The sequence below is a fragment of the Egretta garzetta genome, unplaced genomic scaffold, assembly GCF_000687185.1.
Source record: "Egretta garzetta isolate BGI_Z169 unplaced genomic scaffold, ASM68718v1 scaffold574, whole genome shotgun sequence".
NCBI classification, from domain to species: domain Eukaryota; kingdom Metazoa; phylum Chordata; class Aves; order Pelecaniformes; family Ardeidae; genus Egretta; species Egretta garzetta.
The window spans coordinates 375,694-388,436 of NW_009259488.1; positions in this window are offsets into that span (position 1 = coordinate 375,694).

A 12,743-nucleotide genomic window follows, 5' to 3' on the forward strand; every position below is an offset into this window, starting at 1 on the left:
GCTTGAGCAGGGGGGTTGGACTGGGTGATCTCCCGAGGTCCCTTCCAACCCTTGCCATTCTGGGATTCTGCGATTCTGGGATTCTGCCTCCTATGCTTCCCTCATGGCGAGCAGTTGTGGAACCCACTGGCAAAAGCGGATGGCTGGTTCCTTCAGGGGAAAGTACCCCTGCCTAGTAAATGCTTCCTTCTTTCTCTCCCATAATGAAAGATAACTGCTCCAGGTGGGAGTCTGGAGGGAGCTGGATACTGGAGTTGCTGTGGAGCTTCAGGTCTTAAAGGTGGAATGTACTGTTAAACAAATACATATATATATGTATGCAACATACATACATGTATGCATGCAAAATAGAGTTCATCGCTGTCTCTCCTGCACAAGTTCAGCTCACCCTTGTCATGCACGTGTTGAGACAGAGAGTCCAACTCTGCCGTGACTTCCAAGGGCCCCTCTACATTAGCACGCACGCCAGAACAGCTCTGGGGCTGGGCAGGGAAAGCAGGCTGGGGTTTGCAGGAACCCGGCTTCATTTCTTGCACAAACCCCAAAGCAAATGAGGCAGGGGGGCAGCCAGAGAAGGAACATGTAAGGTTTTTAAATATCACTCAGAGAGCTGGAGTCTGCTCCAGCTACTGATCTTCCGTCTGGTCACTTTGTATTTTTGACACGAATTGTTAATTCTACCTGTTCTAGATGTCCCAACACCATAGAATCATAGAATCGTTTAGGTTGGAAAAGACCTTGAAGATCACCAAGTCCAACTGTTCCCCTAACCCTGCCATCCCACCACTAAACCGTGGCCCTAAGCACCTCATCGACCCTTCTTTTAAATACGCCCAGGGATGGGGACTCGACCCCTTCCCTGGGCAGCCCCTTCCAGTGCCTGACGGCCCTTTTGGGGATGAAATTTTTCCTAATGGAAATCCAACAGCTTTGCCGAGGGAGGCAGCAGGCAGCACGGTCTGCCGAGCAGTACTCAACCTGTTGAAGCAAGTGACTTTTCTGACTGTCTCATGCATCCTGTCCAAGAGTGGAAGACAGAAGTTTGGTTCAATTTCTGCCCTGATCCCAGATCCGTTTGTTGAGAGAACGCTATAAATGGGGCTAACGCCCCAGAAATCTTTCATAATGTACACAGCACAGGTTTCTCAAGGAAAGACAAGGAGCTCTCCTCTGCTCCCTCTGTGTACACGCAGGGCAAGTATAAGGGGAATACTGGCGCCTTCTTACTGGTGTGGAAAAGGAGTAAGTTATGTCAGCAGAGGAACTAACGCTTATTGCTCCTCTACCATCACCTTTTCACCTCCAGCCCAGGGAATCAGAAACCAGACAGACTTTGCGTCACCATCAGCCACGGAGCCTCCTTCCTGAAGCTCATCTGTCATCCAGCCCTATTGAGGGGTTATGATTACCCCTGCAATATAGACCAGAGAGAGAATAATTACTGAAAAGGAAACAAGGAGGGTTGGGGGATGGAAGTCTTTTTACCTCTAATAACCCAAACTTTACTCTTCAGCCTGTGTCTCTGCCTTACACCCCATCTGCGGTCATTCTCACAACCTACACACTAATATATTCCTGGAGTTTATGTTCTTCCCTGAGGGAGAAGAGGATGGGCCAGCAGATTAGAATCTAGGCTGAGGTCCAGGCTGTTCCTGCAAGGTGCTCTGTCCTATCGATTGTACCGCTGCTACAGCTCAGCCCCTCCTGCACGCACTGCAGACAGCAACACCACCGCCGAAGGCAGAGGCAATGCTAATTTTGTTAAAGCTTGATCACTGGGAATGCCCACCAAAAAGGCCACAAGGGAGCGAGCCGTTTTCGTCGTTGGCTCGGTGATTTGATGCTGCGCAATAAATAAAGCCTGGAGCCAGACGGTGAGTGATGAAGATCTAAAGGAGTATTGACTGCATGCTCAAGTGAGTCCAGCCCTTCACGCAAAACCTGCAGAAGCACTCGTTGTACAGTCATTAAGAGAAGGACCGTAATGCAGACACACCGGGATGCCTCACCGCACTTGGGCGGGCTCCTGGCTGGCTGAGCGTGGGCACCCCGGCTTTACACCATCACACATGCCTTGTTGGCAGGCTCACATTCCCATGCAGGGTGCCCTGGAGCAGAGGCTATTTCCCCCTGTGCCAACACGTGAACCCAGCTCTCATAGAGCCTGTCCCCTTCCCCGGGGCAGGCGGCAGAGGAGAGGTGCTGCTCCTCTGAAGGGGAACCCAACAGCATGTTGCAGGAAGCGGTGAGGAGCACATCTGGGTAAAGCTGTGGCTGAGAATGTGCTCCTGGCACTGGGGAGGGTGGAAAGCTGTAGAGCACCAAGATAGGACAGCAGGTACCAGGGCTGAGTGAACAGTCCTGCTTGGCAAGGGGGAGGATAGGAACCACTGGTGTGGGTCCCTACCAGGTATCTGGGGGATACGGGGGCCAGGGATGGGGGGAGAAGATGCAGTGCTGACCTGTGCAAGGCTGTGCCTCGGCGAAGGCAGGCGTGGGATGCCAGCAAGGCAGTAGGTGTGTGAAAGCAGGGGCGGCAAGGCTGCGAGCATGCACGTGCTACAGGCATACGTGGGGTTGTGCGTAGGTATGAGGGCTTTCTTGAGTGGCAGATCATTTCAGCACATCCTTTGGATTCCTTTTTCCCTCATTCCTCTCTCCCCCAGTCATAGAATCATAGAATTGTTTAGGCTGGAAAAGACCTTTAAGATCCTTAAGTCCAACTATTATCCTAACCCTGCCATCCCACCACTAAACCCTGTCCCTAAGCACCTCATCTACCCTTCTTTTAAATCCCCCCAGGGATGGGGACTCGACCACCTCCCTGGGCAGCCCATTCCAGAGCCTGACAACCCTTTCGGTGAAGAAATTTTTCCTAATGTCCAACCTAACCCTGCCCTGGCGCAACTTCAGACCATTCCCCCTCATGCCATCGCCCGTTCCCAGGGAGAAGAGGCCGCCCCCCCCTGGCTCCCCCCGCCTATCAGGCAGTTGTAGAGGGCGATGAGGGCTCCCCTCAGCCTCCTCTGCTCCAGGCTGAACACCCCCAGCTCCCCCAGCCGCTCCTCGTAAGCCTTGTGCTCCAGACCCCTCCCCAGCTTTGTGGCTCTCCTCTGGATGAGGAGTCCAAGTCCCCAAGCAATCCTGTCTGGCCATGAGTCTGTGGCAGTTTCCCCGAGAGGAAGAGCACACTTATTATGAGCCAAAACTGCAGAAAATGCAACAATCTGGATTTTAAACATTCTGACCCTGTTATTTTAACAAGACCAGAGAAAAAAATAAATTGTGCTGACTGGGGAGGAAGATTTATGGCTTGTACGACAAGGCCAGGATTTATAAGCAGAACAAAGTGACCTAAAAAGCAGAGAATATTTAGAGATACAGGCTGTATATTTGGAGATACAGCCCACCGCAGCAGCACCCTGCCCAGCCCACCTGAGCCCCCGAGCACAGCGGGGTCCTGAGTCTGGCTGGGAAAGCCTTGTCCATCAGCTCAGTGAGCAGGGGAAGGGGAAGACGTGGTGGATCAGGTTATGCTTGGGTATCTGGTGCTGGAGGGGGCACCTCCCTCCAGCTGCCCTTCTCCACACACCCTGTCATGCTCTTCCATCGCAGTGGTCCCTTATACCCACCACACATCCATCCGCATGAGGGCTCTGACCATCCCTGATTCCCTTCCCCAGCCCTTCTCTATCAGAGATAGCCCTGTCCTGATTGCAGCTACAGATCTGCTCCTGGCTTTTTGCTCCCATTGGATCTCTTATTCCCAAGGCAAGGCTGGGAAACCATCTTCCCTCCGTGACCCACCACCAGCAGCGTCCCACCTTGCATGGGGACAGCCACTTTGGCTCTCTTCAGCCTCTCAGGGCTGTGTCTTGACCCTCTCTGCTGCCCTGGGGACTCTTGATGGGAGGAGGCAGATGGTGCAGCCTGGTCCTCAGGGCTCACTGCCCTGTCCCCTGCTGCACCAAGGGCTCAGGATGCTGGAACCCTCCACACCAGCCCCGCTACCTCATCCAGCATAGGGCAAAATCGCTGCCTGCTCCTACACATCAGATTTGGCCTGGAGCCGGTACTCCTCCCCGCCACAGAGAGCAAATGGGAATTAATTAACTAATTAATTCACATTGCCTTGAGGAGAGATGGGCTAGCCCAGCACCTGATGCCTCACCGGTGGTGGGTGTGGATGATGGGGCAGGCGGAAGGTTTCAGCAGCTGGAGCCCAGAGCTGCCCCAACTGTCCTTGCTCCCCATGGGAGCACCCACCGGAGAGGGCCACCGGTCCCTGGGGTGACAGAGATGGATGATCCCTCACCTGCTTGCCAGGTCAATGTGTCTGCATGACACAGGAGCACACTGGGGCAGCTACCAAACTATCCTGGGGAGCAGGACTGCTCTGGTGAGGGGTCTGGAGCACAAGGCTTACGAGGAGCGGCTGGGGGGGCTGGGGGGGTTCCGCCGGGGGGCGAGGGGGCGGGGGGACACTGGCACAGGTCGCCCACAGAGGTGGTGGATGCTTCATCCCTGGAAACATTCAAGGTCAGGTTAGACAGGGCTCTGAGCAACCTGATCCAGTTGAAGATGTCCCTGCTCATTGCAGTGTGGGTGAACTAAATGACCTTTCAAGGTCCCTTCCAACCATAACTATTCTATGATTCTATGTGAAAGCCGGGCTGATGTGCCTCCAGAGACTTTCCTCAGGAGTGGACGAGGCTGGAGGGCTGGGGCTGCTCCTGCAGGGTGCAGGGCTGCAAGTCAAGTCTGACAGGAGAACACAGAACAGATCAAGGTATCACCTCGAGCCTGTACAAGCATCAGAAAATGCCCCGCTCCACTGAGGAGGAGGAGATCCCACCCCACGCCTGACGGCTGAGCTGCAGCTCTTGGCCAGGCTCCTGCCCTGTGTCAGCCTGGGTGTCAGCTCACCTTCCCAAAATGACAGGGCCAGTTTTTATGTTCTCGTGGGCCTGGCTGCTCTCAGCTTCACGTGCTGCTGAAAAGAGCTGGACTGTGGAGGGAAATGGCCGGGGTGTCCTTTTTCCAGTAAGTTTACGCTCACGAGACTCAGCCTCTGCTGATCCCCTGTCCTGAATGGGTTTTGCAGCCAGCCCGAGCCCTGTGCCCTGCTGTCAGCCCTTGAGCTGTGTCTTAGGCTCGCTACGTGTCTCCTGTGCAGCTCCAGCTGTGCCCAAGCAGCTCCAGCTGTGCCTGATGCTCCAAGCCAGAGCCAAAACCAAATCTAGAGCCAAGCCAGAGCCAGGCAGTTGTCTTGAGCCCAACCGTGGCTTTCCCTGAGCAAAGTGCAGTAGCCAGGCGCGCTGAGTGACTGTTTGCCTCTCCATGCCCCGGGTAGTTCAGGGAGACCCCAGCATGTACCCAGGAGGCTCATCAGGAGATGCAGGAGGCTTCGACAGCTGCAAGCGGGCAGGGACCTGCCTGTTCTATCCTTCAGATATTTGGGCATCATATGTACAGGGTAGCACGGAGATACCAGAGCTGACCACAAACCAGAGGGCTCGGGTGCTGGGGCAGACTGGACAGCAAAGAAGGCAGAAGGGCTGCGTGGTCTGCCCAAGGCAGAGGGCTGCAGCTAACCTGGCTTTGCATGGCCTGGCTCCCAGCTACCCCAAACAGCATCACCTTCCACTGCAGGCAGCACTACAGATTGACTTCCACCCTCACCAAAAAATGCCTCCTGCTTTTGGCAGTGAAAACGTTGCCATCCCCAACCCTGGCCATTCCCTGCCCCCAACATAGTCTCCCCCCGTGGTGTTTCAGGACCTCACCCCAACCCTGTCCTTGCCTCCAGCTCTTGCCCTGCACCCTTTGCCAATGCCGCTTCACTCCTACTCCCTGTTCCTCGCGCTTGATCAGGAGCAACTTGGAATTCATGCCTGGGTCTTCAGGAAATCAGGGAGCCTGAAATCACTTGGTCCCTTCTTCTGAGAAAACTGACAGCACTGCCATAAAAATGAAAAATTCTTGAAATAACATGGAACGTGGAGAAGCCGTGTGCCTCCGATGCCCACCGCCTCTCCCTCCCAGCATTCCTGGCTGCACGCACCCGACTCATCAGCCTTCCCCATGACTGTCTCCATGATTTATGGCCTTAATAACTGAGCCTGAATCCTGCTACCCCCCCCGGGGGCTCATAACCAGCCGCCATTCAAACTCGTCGCATGGCGTATCCTGGTGCAGTCCAGAGCGTCTCTTCAGAACAACCCCATCCCTTGCTCCTCTCCTTGGGAGGAGACGCCTTTCCTGGAGGAGACCTCTGAACCCACCTTCCCTTTTCATAGGACACCTTCCATTACCTTTTGATGGAAATCACCATCAGCCTCCTGCAGCAGCAGGGGTAAGGGGTGCTTCCCCACATGGATGTACATGTTCCTCCTCTGCAGAACGTTGGCAAAAAACCAGCTCCCCCCGCCTGCACAAACGCCTCCCCATGCATGTTCCCACCAAAGGAGAAGGTACAGAAGAAGGCAGGTGGTCCCTTACAGGTTGTTGTTGAATGAGTGTCAACCCAAAGACCTGGACATGGAGGACGCAAGAACAGGGAGGCTCTGGAGGTGACGGTGCAGGGTCTGAAAGCTGGGGTTGGGGAGACCCCCTTTGCAGGCACCACCCTGCTACACGAGGGTCTGTTCCCAGCTGAGGAGCACCTCAGGGCAGTGTCTCCCAGGTCTCTTTTCCTATCACCCCTCGGGCTCCAGGGTGGCGGTAAAACCTCGCTGACTCCTGGTGTCTGGCAAAATAAGCACCTCCTCTCCTGCTTGCACTCCAGAGCACATCACTCAGAAGCAGCTAAAAGGAGGTGAAAGACCCCAATTAGTCTCCAAAGAGTCTGCTTGCAGTTTTGAGAGCTGCTCCAAGGTCTCCTGGCTCCTTGGAGGTAAGGCCAACCTCTTGGACTAATTGACAGCAAGGGAGAGGCGCAAGACAGTTCCCCCATCTCTGATCCAAGCTGCTCTCCCACCCATCCCTGAAACACTGAGCGGGCTGGTGCCCCCCTGCCCTCCCTCCTGCAGATTAATGACTCTCTAATTAGTCTTTATCAGGCGCTGACAAAGGTGGGGTCCTTTGCTCCTCACAGGGGAGAGAGAGTAGAGGAATGGCACAGGGACATCCCCAGAGAGGCCGGAGCTAATGAGCCAGCTGCCTACCAGCATTTGCTTTGCTGGTAATGCCTGGGAATAGGTATTGCCCTGGAGGCTGGCTCCAGAGGATGGGGCACAGAGGGGGGTGAGCATCCGAGGGGTGGGATTTAAGCTGCTCTGATTTTGAGCAAGTATCCTTCTCACAAAAGCCAAATGGTCACCCAGCTGACTGGGTGGGGAGGGCTTTGCTGAGCAGCAGAAACAAAAAAACCCTCGGCCACAGCACGGGGAGGTGATGGGTCCAGGCAGGAATCAACGCCTGGGGTAAGGGGGGGGCACATGTCAGTCCGTGGTGCGGATCGTGGGCACTAACACAGGCAGGGAACGTCTGCCTGTCCCCCATGAGGAAAACAGCAGATACAAAGGGGAAAAATCCCCCAACCTCTCCCCACTGCCAGTTGGGGGAGGTGAAAGAGGAGCACTGTATTCCCCAAACACTAAGTCATGGGGGGGGGGGGTGTCTCTCGGAGGGCTGGTCTCTCCCCCAGGCCACCCCATGCATCACTCCCCCGGGGCTGCTGCAGGTCCTGGGCTTCCCCAGGGAGCGAGCCCTGGCTGCAGCGTAGGAAGCATCCAGGCAGCTCAGAAGGGTTAACAGCTCTCCTCAGCCACCACCACATCGTGATGGATGAGCCCTGCCCCATGGAAATGTCACCGTCTGAACGGAGCGTGAGCTCATTCCACTCCGCCTCCCATCCCAGCACGAAGGCACCCGGGATGAACAGCCCCTGTCCTCGCCGAGCGGGCAGTCTGGCCTGGCCTCCCACCTTTCAATGACTGTGTCCAGGCGTCAGAGGCAAAAGGAGCTGTGAGTTTTCAGGGTGTAACCCCACTCACCCCAAGGCCTGCTAATTAATAGGAGAGGTGCTCCCCTCCTCTGCCAAGGAGAGGAGGAAATGTAACTGGATGAGGGATGGTCTGGTCAAGCATTCAACCTTGTTATCTAATTTGAAAAATGGGCAAATGAGGTAATTATGGTGAGATATCGATTCATAGCAACATGCTCCACGAATGCCATAGCAATAACTCTCAGCACTGCCACGCAGCTCCCCCAGCCCCTCCTCGGCTGCAGAAGGCAAGTTCAGGCTTCTCGCTGTAGCCTGTGCGTGTTTGAGAGATGGAGCTGGCCAGTGTGGGCAGGGACAAGGCCACCTTCTGCCCCTGGGACAGACCCAGACCCACAGGACAAACATCTTCAGGAGCTGGGCCCTGATGGTCTGGGTTTCTCATGTCTTCGTTGGTCAGGTCCAGTAAGGGCAGCAAGTGGGGAAAGAGGGAGTCATGTTGGTGGAAAGGGTCAGGAAGGGTCGGACCAACCACCCTTGCCTGGCTCATGAATTGCCCACTGCAAGTGGGTGAGAAACCAGCCTGTGTGCCCAGGAGCGAGGGGAGAGAGCTGGGGTCTACCCACATAAGCCAGGTTTGCAGCTGGGACACCTCCAAATGGCGCTGGGATCCACACCACGGGAGCCGGAGCACCGGGAAAACGTCCTGCCTGGCACAAGGCTGAGCCTACCCGGGTCTGTCCTCAAGGTGCCTGGGTGTCTGTCTTCTCCACAACGCAGTCACGTCAGGAGGGTGCGACAGGTCCCCCCACTCCACACGCCTCGTGACACCAGAGGCTTTTCCTGGCAGCTGCTGCAGCTTTTCTCCTCCTGGCCAATGAGTTGGAAACGGGGTGCATTAAGAGGAGCGTGACCAGCAAGGCGAGGGAGGTTCTCCTCCCCCTCTACTCTGCCCTGCTGAGACCCCACCTGGAGCACCGTGTCCAGTTCTGGGCTCCCCGGTTCAAGAAAGATGAGGAACTCCTAGAAAGAGTCCAGAGGAGAGCAGCAAGGATGATGGGGGGACTGGAGCATCTCCCCTGTGAGGAAAGGCTGAGGGAGCTGGGCTTGTTCAGCCTGGAGAAGAGAAGGCTGAGCGGGGATCTCATCAACACGTACAAATATCTGAGGGGTGGATGTCACGAGGATGGAGCCAGACTCTTCTCAGTGGTGCCTAGCAACAGGACAAGGGGCAATGGGCACAAACTGAAGCAGAAGAGGTTCCAGTTGAACGTGAGGAGGAAATTTCTGTGAAATGGATGCTGTTGGAGGACAACAGTCACAGCCCTATTCACAGCGCAGCCACTTACCCTCCATTTCACCACGTGTAAAGTGGGTGATCATTATAATCCCCTCCCTCCCCGGGGACATAAAAAGTCAATGAATAAGTCATAAAAAGGAGTGCTCTGAGATCCTTGGGTAGAAAGTATTCCAGGGGTGTTATTGCTATTGGTAATGGCACATACTTATTCCACTTATTGACACTTCAAGCTACATTAAAGTCATTCCCTAGATGCAGGAGGCTTCACACAAAATATATGCCCTTCTGTTTCAAAACCACTGGCACCTGCCAGTTGTACTGAAAAAAATATTACCATCTTCCTTTCTCCAGGCTCCTTCACCGACACTGTCTTGTGTCCCCATTTTTCAGCAGCACCTTGGCATCATCCTGCCCTGCCAAAGGGTCCTAATCCCATTTTCATGGCCAAATCTGAAAGCTCTTACCCCTTCCCCATCCTCCCAGTTTCTGCCACTGCATCCAATCCTCTGTTACACTCTCTTTCTCCAGACAGTGTCCCCTCAGCCTTTGCCCTGTCCATGCATCTCCTGCGTCCTCTGCTTGCTTCCTCAGTAGCTCATTTCACATATATTTCTATACCCTACCCCTCCACCTTCTTCTGCAGAGAGTGTAGAAATCTCTGAGTTATTTTATGACTCAGTTTCTCCACTCCTTTTGTCCCGCCACCCCACTGGGTACAGTGGGGGTGGAATTCCTTTCCCAAGACAACAAGTAGGTAGGAATGTCTCTCAGGACCTGTTAGCACAGGAGTAAAGTTACCTTGGAGCGGTAATAGAAGACCATCATAGAATCATAGAATGTTTTGGGTCGGAAGGTACCCCTAGAGGTCATCTAGTTCGACCCCCCTGCAGTGAGCAGGGACATCATCTGGACCATGAACTTCAGATAACTGCCAGAAGGGGGTAGAAGATGCAGGCCATGGGAAGACAGTAGGATGGGTGCCTGAAGGCAGCCTGGGATGCTGGAGGAAGGTGCTGCGAGCAGATGCACTGTATGCCGATAGTGCTTTGCTGCTCTGGCATCGTGCCCCTGCCCTCTGGAGGAACAGATAAAGGAGTGATGATTCAAAAGGGCCGTCCTGTCGCACAGCAAACTCACTGAGAGGGCAAGTCCTGAAGCTTCTACGCCGGTCTGATCCCACTGAAAGAGCCACTGTGAGAAAGAAGATGGGTGCACTCCTCCATCGACCACTCTTCTCCTCCTGCAATGCAGACTGTCCTGGTGATCTGATCTCCTCAGATGTCCTCCTTCCCAGGCCTCTGACCTGTCAACCCACAGACAAGCCTGTGCACTTTTGCTGTCCAGCTGTGCACACCTATGGCCACCATAATGCCTTTTCCCGGTTGTCTTACTGCCATGTGGACCTCAACGCAGCCTTAGCAAACTTCTTAGTGTGGACAACCAGCCTTCCTACGCACAGCCTCTTGTCACCAAGAGACACATCCATTTCTCTACTCCACATGGGCATGTGGCGTATGGGTGTAGCTGTGACCATGGCCCCTTCATTCTCCCCATCATTCAGGTCCCAGTTCCCCCAGCCTTGTCCCCCCCTCCTGAGGAAAGGACCATGGTTCTCCAGATGGCCAGCAGGAGCTCTCCGCATTGGTTTCCTGCAACCCCATTGCCACCAGGAGACGTCTTCTCCTCCCTGATAGCTCTCCTTTGGGCCATGCTCTGATTTCTGTGCAGGGACATGTCAGCAAACTCACCCAGACCTCCATCTCTTACTGGCAGGGCTTTCTTGGGGTACAGCGTGGGGAGGGACCTCTCACCTCTCTTTGGCTGTCGATAATTTAGACATTTAACCTGGGATGGCCACCAAGGTGCTCTGTCTTGATGGAGAAGAATGGAATCTTGGTCAGGGAGTTGGCCTCACCTCTCTTAAACATGTATTTGGGAGGGAATGAATGCCCTTTTCCTCCACTGGCTACAGCAGGAGTGCGAGGAGCTGGTCTAGCTTCTGGATATCTGCTGCAAGGGGGAAGGAGCCCACACTGGGCACCCAACGGGGACCAGAGTCCACTCCACAGCCCAGAAAACCTTGTGCAAATGCAGGCTGCAAAGTAATTTCCCCCCCCCAGGAGAATTAAACTATCAAAGGGAAAAGGCTAGGAACTGGTTTCCTGGATGTGTCCTTAAAGGGACGAGCAAGACAGTTACCAGGTTATGCTAAAACATCGCTTCGAGCTCTTTAGACGCTGGCTGATGTCTGCTATCTGAAATTGTAAACCTCTAAACACTGACAGAGAAAATATTTGTTAGTTTACTCCAAGTTTATTAGATGTTAGACCTAATTAAAAGTTCCAATGCGTGGTAAATGCTTCTTTAATTACAGCGAGACAGGAACATTAGAATTGTGGTTTTGTAGAGAAAGTACATCTAATTAGCCTGGTATATTTAGGACATTATTTCTACCTATCTGAAATATGTTGCACTACATGTTGCTTATTCCAATCAGAGCTTTACAGAAATGTGTTCCAATCAAAAAACCACTTTTTTTTAATTTCCTCCTACAATTTTTTTTAAAATGTTTAATTTATTCTTAATGAAATAAACTAGACTGAGCGTCCCCGGAGGATGAACTCCCTTGTTTGTGCACCGAACAGATAACAGGCACTGCACGGATCAGTACTGGGATCTCAGTTAGGGGAGCTACAAACCCATCGTTTGGTCCTCCATCTCAGCATGCGCATCACCAGCAGCGAAGGTGAGTTTTTAGGATGTGGACATTTATTCTGTGCCAGTGAGATGATCTTATTCAATTTATCCAGCTAAACCTATTTCTATACAGTTGTCTTGCCAGAGGCACAATCCTGCCCTTTTCCTACCTCTCCCAAATGCCTTCTCTGACTTCCAGAGTATCCAAGCTCAAAATCCCCCACTGGCTGCACAAAGCTAATAGGCCATTTAATCTCAGCTTCAAATTCTTTGCATAGAAAGAGCCTTCACTCCCCTGGCACCCCTGCCCCATGCAAGCCTTGGAGAGCAGCACTGTAGGGTTGGCTGGCGTAGTCCTAGAACTGTGGAGCCATGTTGTGTGGACAGTAGGATCACCCTAGCTTCAAGCTCCTATTTTTTTTTGGCAGGGCTGTTTCAATGTGTATGAAGGGGAGAATATGTTGGGGGGACTGTTTTAACTGTGTAAGGAACACTTCATGAATTTGTGGTCTACATTAACTGTAGGCTTTGCTCTTGCAAGTGGAGGGTGGTGAAGTCTGGTGTGCTCCAATAAGCTGTGCCGGGACATAGCTGCCTTTGCATCATTTGTAGGTTTTCCCAGCCTGGTAAAAACTTTCTGAGTAATTCTGGGGCTTTTTTGTTTTGGGAGTATCTTGGAAATAGCCATCGATACCACTTTAAAAAAAAAACCAATGAAGCAAAAAAAACAAACCAACCAACAAAGTTTATTGAAGAAACAATTGCACTGAAGTGGGGATAAAAAAGGCAAACCCCCCCCCC